The 10,310-nt window shown below is 48.0% G+C and overlaps 1 protein-coding gene across 1 annotated transcript in view; it reads right to left on the bottom strand.

Annotated features, from left to right (window-relative positions):
* LOC119396334 (PR domain zinc finger protein 1) overlaps positions 1–9,888 on the bottom strand; it is a 182,541-nt gene extending 172,653 nt beyond the window's left edge. The window contains exon 1 of the mRNA XM_037663511.2: positions 9,301–9,888. The gene's annotated coding sequence lies outside the window, so the exon portion shown is untranslated. The remainder of the gene's footprint in view (positions 1–9,300) is intronic.
* Between the last annotated feature and the right edge of the window lie 422 nt (positions 9,889–10,310).

Here is a 10,310-nt window from a genome sequence, read left to right as displayed (position 1 = left end):
CACCTGGAGTGCATTGCACTAACAGAAATTGCACAGTACAAGACGTCTACAATTTTTCCATCGGTATGCTACACGTCTACCGATGAGAGCAACAGAAACGGCTAATATAAGTTTCCACCATTATAGTGATGAAAGACTTTCTTGGGTACCGTGTAGGAAAGCAACGGTAAACTGCCTAATTAGTATATGAGATGTGCGCGTTGTGTATCTAGGGGAGATTTCGAGCAGCATCTACGCTCGCATGCCTGCCGCGCCTGTTTCCACCTGCGGACTCCGTAGACTGGTCAACGCGACTTGTGGTCCTTAATATCTCAGGAGCTGTTTTTCGTGCAGTTTAAGTGCAAGATGCGGAGCGACTCTTAATTAATCACAGGGCGAACGTCGTTGTTGATTTTTCCATTACTAGTGGGAGGCGCAGACCATAGCAACACTCGTTTCCCGAGTGTGCTCACAACTGAGTGATGACGCTAGAGAAGCGATCCGGATTCTGGGAAATAACCAACAGCACAGACTGACTAGATTTATTTAAACCACTCTTTATTAGATGCGAAGTATCTTAGGCCGAGCTCATCCGGTGTACGTTGTGTAGCTTTGTTTTTGTTGTTTTGTGGGGTTTAACCCCGAAGCGACCCAGCTATATGAGACGCCGTCGTTGAGGGCTCCGGGGAATTTAAACCACCTGGAGTGCATTGCGTGCATAGAAATTGCACAGTACAAACGTCTACAATTTGCTCCATCGGTATGCTACATATGGGATTTTCAAAACGCCTAATATAAGTTTCCGCCATTATGTGAGTGAAAGACGTTCTTGGGTACCGTGTAAGGAAAACAACGGTAAACTGCCTAGATTAGTGTTATAAGATGTGCGCGTTTGTATCTAGGGAAACTTTTGAATATGCAGCTACGCTCGCATGCCCGTAGACTGGCCAACGCGACTTGTGAGTCATTAATATCTCAGGAGCTGTTTTTCGTGCATTTTAAGTGCAAGATGCGGAGCGACTCTTATCCCAGGGCAAACGCCGTTGATTTTCCCATTACTAGTGGCGATGCGCCAGACCATAGAGACACTCGTTTTCCCGAGTGGCGGTGGCGGTGACTCGGGAAGAAGGTGGGACAAAGAACCTTGTTGTTTTGAACACGAAAAACGTAGTGTAGGTTGGGTGCAGTTGCCTGCCGAGGAGTCAACACGACAGCTTTAATTTATGTACGCTGCCCAGCCTGGCGTATGCCTCCCAGATGCAGATAGAGCCGTTTTTATCCCCTATTGCATTGTGCAATAGATGAGGTTTGCAGGAGACTTGCTACCTTTTACTCAACAGCCCTAGCTCGTTTGGTTGATGTAGACTCAATTTAAAAATGTCTGCCATGCTTTTTCTCCACTTTATGCAGGTATTATATTTTGTAGTTGTTCTTGAAATGCAAAATGAGATTGCGTGGTTAGCACTGCGTGCGTACATGAAAGAGCCAGCTATGACTCCAATTATATTTTATATTGCCCTGCAATCATTTCGCAAGAGTGTTACGCGCGTAATTCACCGAAGTACACAGTAACGGTGAAAGTTTGACACTGAAAGAAGTTCCTAAAGCAATCTCTAGAAAATATCTTGTCGGCAGGTATCTTCACAATAACCGAAGGTTGGACAGTGGCTCCTTTATGCTCAAGGCATAACTAGCTGAAACGGGCCGGCCGGGCCGGGCCGGGCCCAAACCTTTCGGGCCCGGGCCGGGTACGGCCCATTTAGGAACACCGGGCCGGCTCTCGGGCGGGCCGGAGCATGGCGTTTTCGGGCCGGGCCGGGCCCGGCCGGAAAAATCGGCCCGTGCAGTGCTCTAATCTGCATGCCGTGTCACCAGCCTCTGATCATGCGTTATATCGTACATGAGAAGCCACGAAGTCTCGACGAATTGCATGCCGGAAAACGTTGTATAAAATCGCATGTATGGAGAGCATCACTAAAAATTCACAGAGTCCCTTGTGCATTTTGCCTAGGACGACTCGAAGGCGAAAGCCATCTTTTTCTTCTCGCTCGATTGCACTGAACCTCCCTCCCCCCCCCCCCCGCTCCTAAAAACTTTCAGCACCGAAATGTTTTGTATGGCCTCCGGGATCGGAGGCACTGCAGGCTCTCTGCACCTCATGTGGTTTTGCAGTGCCTCCAGGATCGGCATTACCCCTTCCCCAGCACAGGGTGGCCAGCCGGTCTGAGAACTGGCTAACCCCCATGTCCTCCCGTCTACTTCTTCCTCCTCCTCCAGGATCGTGCCACTTCAAATGTTGGTGATCTGTGAGGCCATGATGACGCCATGTGGTGATGTCATCACATCATGATGATTTTCCACATCACTCGTGTGGACGCCGACGGTCCCTTTTCGCGTTTGAAGGATCTAAGGATTCCACCTTAATTAGCAAAGTTCTAGCTTTAAATGTTGTCGGCGACGTCTGAAGAAGGAACAGTATAGTTCTGAATATCACGCTTCCCGTTTGAATTGGTATCTTGCCCAAAGTGGTTATCCGACATCGCAATCTTCACAGATCCTGTTTTCAGAAAAAGAAAAAAAGAATTGCTGCCGTTTAAGAATAATATGTACGGTATAAGCCACTCCGCCTGCCGAATATGGTCTGCCAAACGCACGTCACATGGAAAGTACCATGACCTTTTCCATCAGCAGGCACCACCCTTCGGATGCAAGTTTTCTCGTGCAGTTAATACCATCTACTTAATGTCGAACGCTGCAGTGTTCGTATTCTCTCTTTCTATCTGTCCTGCGCGCCACTCTTAAGAGACCGCTCTTTAACCGCCCCACGAATTACGCTACTTATCCAACATTATTTCTCCCTTTTCTTCTTCCTAATCCTCATTGGAATATAAATCAGCCCGTCCGCTCTTTTACAACCACGTTTCCTTTGCGTATCTTCAGGCGCCAAAATAATAAATAAAAAAAGAACAGCCTCATAGAGTTTCTTATGCGTTCACCGAAGACGACTCGAAGGCGAAAGCCGACTTCTGTTTCTTTCTGGTGCACTGAATAATTCCCTGCCACCCTCCGAAAGCTTTCTGCGCCTAAAGTAGTTTTGCATTGCCTCCAGGATCGGAGGCTTTGCAAGCTTTCTGCGCCTCACCTGCACTGCCTCCGTGATCGGCCCACTTTTGAAGAAGCGACGATGTCATGTGATGACGCCATCATGTGACGTCATGATGACGACACAAATTTTGGTGATCTGTAGCGTCATGATGGCGTCATATTGTGACGTCGTCAAAGGGGTGATGATTTTTCGCGTCACTCGTGTTGACGCCTGCGCCGCCGACGGTGAATTTTCGCGTTTTAATAGGCACGTAAGGTCTTCGTTTCAATAAGAAACACTACATATATAATCGCGCGCCGCGGTTCCCGGCGGCTGTTTTAATTCGTCGTATACGCGGATATTTGCGCACGTCATCTCAAGGTGTTCCGTTAGAAACGCGCCCCCGCCGCGGTACACATCTTCAACGCTCGGCCGTGTTTGCCTCTCGCACACTGTACGCAACCTCATTTGACGCGACCGTCTGGCCCGACAAGTCGAGACGTCCCGTTTGAGTACGTCCAGTGCCGGGTCTTTGTGGCGAGCTCGACCGGAGTGTCGGGGACGCGCCCACAAGAACCGTGCCCTGTTGCGGCGCCGCGGCGCCCCTGAAAAAAAAAAAAAAAAAAAGAAAAAGAAAAAGGCGTACGCTCTTCCATTGTGAGCGGCAGCGGCAACCCGCCGGCCCTAGACGGTCGCTCCGATGCTCCAATGCACGTGCTAGCCCGTCCACATTCACGAACGCGTGCACCACAATGCGTTACGTCATTATTCCCATACCTCGATGCATACGGCCAGGGTCGCGTCACTTCATGCCATCCCCTCGCCCCTCTCTCCACATCATTCGTCTTCCCTTCACCTTGCCCCCCCCCCCCTTCTCTCTTCATTCTAGATGTGGAGTATGTAGGCGCTGCGTGGACCTTACGTGCTATATTTGAAGTTTAGGAGGGCAGCTGTTTGGGTTAGCTGGTTTTCCGTAGGCTACTAAGTGATCCAAGGGTGTACGGTGACGATGGAAGAAAGCTTGTCACCCTTTCTTTATGCAGTGGTTTCGGAACAGTGCTTTAGTGCATTCGAATATTTCTCCCACGCGAACAAACTGTAAGCCAGCAATTCCAGGTAAGGGTCTTTAGACTTTAGAATGAGGTGCTTAACCGTCTGAACCATACGCTCTACTTCCCCGTTCCCCTGCGGGTGCCTCGGACTCACGGTGACGTGGCGAAACCCGTATAAACGTTCGAAGACACGCGCGAGACAAAACGTACGAAACAAACGTTCGAAGTAAAGAACCAACTTCCTCACCCTAATTTAAAATGTAAGCACAAGATCAGTATTCTTGTCAAAGTGTCAACATTGTGCACCCATATAGGACACGTCTCCTTCGCGTCTAAGTATGCACTACGGTTTACAGAGGACTATACGCTAAAGCCAATCACTCACTTTATTTACAAATACGAGATGACCTTCAATGTACATCAAAAACATAAAGGTTGTTGTAAGTTTTTAGTTTGCCCACGGCGTTCAAAAGGCCAAAAAGATGTATAGATATCGAACTGAATTCACGTCCCGTTCGTAAGAACGATCTGTCCTATTGTCTCTCCTCCTTTCCGAGTAGTTAGAGGTAATAAGTGAGCGATCCCGACTGTCCGGTGTCTGTTCTTACGAACTGTATTATCGTACGAAATAACCTGTGAATGGGGGTCATTGTTGCGAATATGGGGCCACCGCACGCAAACAACTGAAGTTCCCTTGCAGTTGTGCCAAGCGTCGCGCTCTGTTCTAAGAAACAGGGCAAATAAATTAAGAAAGTACACTTTAGGATTACATTGAGATGGACCGCGAAAGTGCTAGAACGATGAAAAATCTAGTGCGAGTTGGAATATATAAAAAAACTACAGACTTTCGTAAAGTATCTAACGATCATATACGCATCACCGGGAACCTGCACGAAGCCATATCTATGTAGGTAAGGTCACACTTCCTTCTTTGTTTTTCTTTTTTTTTTGCATACTTAATCCAGATTGCCCTAGCATCGACCTATATGGCGCGATCGAGATACGGTCGGCGTTTAATGAGTTGTGTGTCAATAACATTAGCTCGTGCATAACGTGGAATCGAGCCAACAAGTAAGTATGCGCATGCGCGCGGTAAAAACGAAGGACTCTTCGAAGGTGTCGACTGGTGTCCAATCAACCACTGAGCTTCTGTTACATCGCGACCTTATGTGACCCGAAGGTCAGCCGCAAGGTCACCAGGAGGTCACGAAATAAGGAGCGTAATGCTCACTTCGACTCATTCGCGCGTTGAACCTGAGGGACGGGGAACACGAGAGTGACCTTCTGTGCCGTACGAGTTCAGAATAGGAACCTTATGCAGATTCGGCTTATCTAGGAAGATACGCAATCGACAAGACCGGTTCATAGTGTTGCATTGCGCGGCTTTAAAAGCGCGCCGAATTGAACCGCGTTCAGAGGTTGCGTTGCTTGACCCCGACGCAGGTCGGAAATTAATAAGCCGAGGCTACTCCATTCACGAGTACACTCTGAAGAAAGAAATAGCCCCACGGACGAATCGAAAGAGGGGGGCGACCGTGGTGATTGCCAGCGGCCGATAACGGCGTTACCTTCGCCGCCGTCCTTATCTCGCGCTGTATATGCGACAGGTTACATAGTCTTCAGATCGGTAACCTTCTATTTCAGGACCTGTGAGCCTTCGAACCACAAGGTGAGACGTCGCGCTTTCGAAGGTGAACTCAGGATGTCCTTTTTTTTCCTGCCTCGTTTCAAGGAGCCCGTATAGAGTTCGTTGCCAGAAAAATATGCCTTCGATCTATAGCTTGCTTCGTGCTTGCACGCTTATATCGGCTTCGTTTGCGAAGTGTATAGCTGCCCGAGACGCGCGTTATGTAACTTTGGAGGGGTAAACGCCTAGATTCAAAAGTCGCGACCGCGCGATGCATGGCCGATAATTGGTTGCCCTGAAATTCGCGAACAGATCTCGCTTAATCGCTTATTACGAGATGGCGGTCGTTGATGTCATTGTATGTAAGGTTTCTTCTATCAAGCATCTGTGTGGAGAGGCAGGGTCGAACCTTGGGACTTATGCACCGGTTTCGTTTATCTGTAACTGCACGGGTTATCGATGAGTGTGCACGGTCGTTATGTAACCGTAGAAACGAGGCCGGTTGGTTTCGTTGCGTCTGTTTACTACACACAGCCGTTGATTCATATAAAACTTGTCGGGGTGCCGACGTGGATCAGTGTCGTTGTTACGTAACTATCAGTATTTTTGTTTATTTGTTCACACGCTTACACACAGTCGATTCAGAACTAAAAAAGTATGAACAACTGCTTGAGGCGCAACGCCAATAAATACTCTCGTTATGTAATCACCAGAGCGGACGTATAGTGACTCAATACCCTATCTACTGAAAGGTTCTGTATGCCATTAAACCAATTTCACGTTTCTGTACTATTCTTACGTAAATATATGGCGAATATATAACCTTTATATGAATTCCGCAAGGAAACATATTGAATTATCGGAATAGCATACCAAACTTCTCAGTCGGGCTGCGTCAATCAAAATGAGTTTTGATTGGTGCTTTGTCGTACTCTGCTTATCTGTTGCAAAATCAGCGCCATGGTCCTGAGTGGTAGGTACCATGTATGATATATTTTCAGTGATATATGGGACTCTTTCTGTTTAATGTCAGATTAATGAGAATGCTGTTTAATGTCAGAATAATGAGAATTCCACGACGGCCATTTTGAGAAGCTGGACATCGATCAATGAGTTTATTTCGCTCTCCATCGTGGTCGTATCTTCCGTAAAATTGACCCTGGTTGCTCCTATGATTTGAATGAAGATAATTTGACCCAGGGCAGTACACGTTTTTCCCAACTCCCAGCAATGCACTCACTTGTCCGCATACCACGTTCGTTCGAGACACTATAATAGAGCAACACGCGTAAAACCTTAACCACAAGCTTCTCCAAAACTGCATCCACGTTTTCTTCGCAAATGTCAGTGGCGCAAGTGAAAATTGTCCCTTAAGAGTCCACATACAATAACAATAATAATTGTTGCGGCTTTAAGTGATAAAACCACGATATGATTATAAGAGACGCCGCAGTGGAGGGCTCCGAAAATTTCGACCACCTGGGGTTTTTTAACGTGCACCTAAATCTAAGCACACGGGTCTCTAGCAGGGGCCTCTAGCATCTCGATTCCGAGATCTTCGGGTCAGCAGTCGAGCGCTGTAGCTACTAGACCACCAAATTCAGTGCACGGAAGAGGCCAATCAAGTAAAACGATTTTCTGAGATATTATTGGCCACGCGATATTAAATGACCGAAAATCACGATCGAATTATATTTTTCTTTCGAAGGCGGAGTGCTGCTGAGTGCGACGCTATCTGTATAGTCCTCGCAGTTTACTCACTGCGAATTTCGTAAACATTCAGTGAAAAAAAAAAAAAAGAAGGGACAACGTTTATTCCGCTCGTTTGATCTCGCGCTTGATTTGTTTGTATTTCATTCCTCTGATATCCTTCTACAACGTCAACGTTCCTGCGGCTTTAGTATGTTGCTTGATACGATAATTTAACCAATGTGTGAGAGGCTATTGAACACTCGAATCTCTACATGAAACACTGATGCGACCATCTTTCAGGCTATTCACGGGATTCCGTGGGCAAACGTGAACGGCCGTTCGTGGGCAGCCGGATGGCCTACTTTTGCGCCGGTGGATCGAGCTGGTCGTCTAGCGATTCGGCGAGGCAGTTATAGACCACGTGTGGCAAGATTCGCGCGTTAAAGCGTATTTTTGTGTCTCTCGTCGAAGTATTTACCTGTGTCAAGGTATTTACCTCGGTACATAGCTGCGTCTATAGTTATACCTGTAGCTCGGTATAGCTATGTCTATAGATATATGCACCTGGACAGACGTGCGTATATACCGAGAGAAGTCAAGGACTAGACAGATTCAGATTGAAGAGCACAACACGTTACGTAAGGATGTAGAGCAAAAGGTCGCGGTGCTGTTGGGCACACCGTTTTTTTTCTTGTTTTTTTTTTTACTTTTAATTCATTCCTATCTGACTCTTGAAGAAACAAAGGAAGGCGAACCCTCGAAAAATATCTGCCAGGATTTAAAAAAAAAAACAAGAAGCATTGATCTGATTTCAGTAACCACATGCCTCTTCTAATCAAAAAGGCACTATAAAAATAAAAAAATAAAATATAATAGTAACGTTCAAACTGTTTTTAACACTCAACCAGCGCGCGTGACAAAACAACTTTTTCACTCTGAAGAGGTGAAAAGTTCCTGAACAGGGGATCTCGCTGCCATCCACGTTTCGACAAGCTGTCTTGTCTTCTTCAAGACTGAAACCTTGAAGTTGCAGCCTCGAAGAAGACAAGCGTGTCGAAACGTTGCCTCCAGCGACAACCCGTGTTAGCAACTTTTCACCTCTTCAAGCTTCCAATTGCCCCTGAACCTTCTTATCTCTGGGACGTATGCGATTAAGGCTCTAAGGCAAGATTACCGCTTCCAGCCAAAATTCCGCGAATTCCTCTTACGTGCTCTAATTTAAGACCTCTGATATAAATAGATGGCTGCGCGAAGCTCGGGCCAAACACAACCAGTGTGGCAGCGTCTACGACATTCAAAATCTGCTGGTGAAAATGGAAAGATGAAACTGACAACCGTATAGCTGCACGCGAGGATCCAGTCAAGCCGTATTGCACACAGTGGCCGCCTGTTGGATTCCACTAACAAAACTAGATCGTCAGCAGTAGAACAGCATCCAATTTCGTTGACTTCATTTGAATTCAGCTGACGACACTAACAAGCAAACGATTCTTAGTCTGATAAGTGCTACTGCCCTGAAGCCATCACAGTCAATCACAACAGATAAATCGTTAGGCACCGAAATAACGACATCACTACGGGGATAACGGCGCACAGAGACTGGCTTCCTGACTTGACAACCTCATAACTGAACGGAATAGCCGAATGCAGGTCACCGGCTCACCTATAACCACTAGAGAATACGTACTCTATGTGCCTTGCGAAAGGGAGGTATCATCACCTATAAACAGCCATGTTGCGCAGTGAAGCCAAATCACAAGTGTCCATTCGGAAAGTTGTGCTGGCGTGTGCATTGTGATGTAACTGTGGCTATCTGACGTCCATCCTTGCAACTTATAAATAGTTCTGCCAAATGGCCAACTTACCGAATAGCTCGGGCTTCCAGCGTAGCATCCACAGGCGAAAGGTCCACAAGATCACTCGCCGCCACAGTTATCAATCCAATAGGTTCACACCTCGGTCAAATCTCTTCACACTCACGCACTCACACACACAACACCAAATGAAACTAAATGAAGTTGCCGAAGGTGGGAAAGGTGTGGGGGGAAAATCAACAACAAAATAAAAAGATGGGGGGGCTAAATCCAAGCACGCACCCAGACACACACACACACACCCGAAAACCGCTGTCACTTCATCCTGGTTGGGCCGGGGGCCTGGCGTTCCAGCACAAGTCACCACTCGATCCCGCTTCAACCCGTTCCAGGCACACGGGTACCACACTAGTTCACAGGTGTTCCTTTCGCAGTTCCTCTTGGAAATTCGTCGCTTGGAGTTCACTTCACCGCACCAAGATGGAAGAACACAATTTCACGTCGATTCGTTTTCGTCGTTTCGTTGTTTCAGGCCTATAGTTCCGATGCGGGAACCTTGAGAACGCACGTGCACCGCGTCGCACCACACACACCTCTCTACTCGCTGGGACCCAGATTCGTTCAAAACGCTGCCACCATCACGAATTTGTTTAAGTACTCCGCAAGGGCGCGCGCGCGTGGCTCGCTTCCTTCCGTGCGAGGAGGGAAGCAGATTGGGGGGGGGGGGGGGGGGGCGGGTTCGCGGCGGTACCAGCCTTCCACCGGCGCCCAGACTGGGCCAATGGGGAGCGTCGCAACTCCTCCCACGTCATCGAGCGGCTCGCCTCCTCGCCCAATCGGTGTCGCCCGTGGCCCCCTGACCGCACCTGCTCATCTTCCGGAGCATCTCGGCTCGCTGCGCGGCGCACGCGCACCAAGAGGACTGATCCGGGAGGAAGTACGAGTCTGTTCTCTTCCTTTCTTCGTCCGCTTCCTTCCTCCATTCCTCTTGGAAGAGTCTGTTCCTCCGTTCTTCGCTACATCCTCTCCTCACTTCACCCTCGTCAGCACGGCGCGTTCCG

This window comes from Rhipicephalus sanguineus, chromosome 6 (genome assembly GCF_013339695.2).
Source record: "Rhipicephalus sanguineus isolate Rsan-2018 chromosome 6, BIME_Rsan_1.4, whole genome shotgun sequence".
Classification (NCBI taxonomy): Eukaryota; Metazoa; Arthropoda; class Arachnida; order Ixodida; family Ixodidae; genus Rhipicephalus; species Rhipicephalus sanguineus.
The sequence above is the reverse complement of the archived record's forward strand: the minus strand, read 5'-3'. Positions and strand labels throughout refer to the sequence as shown.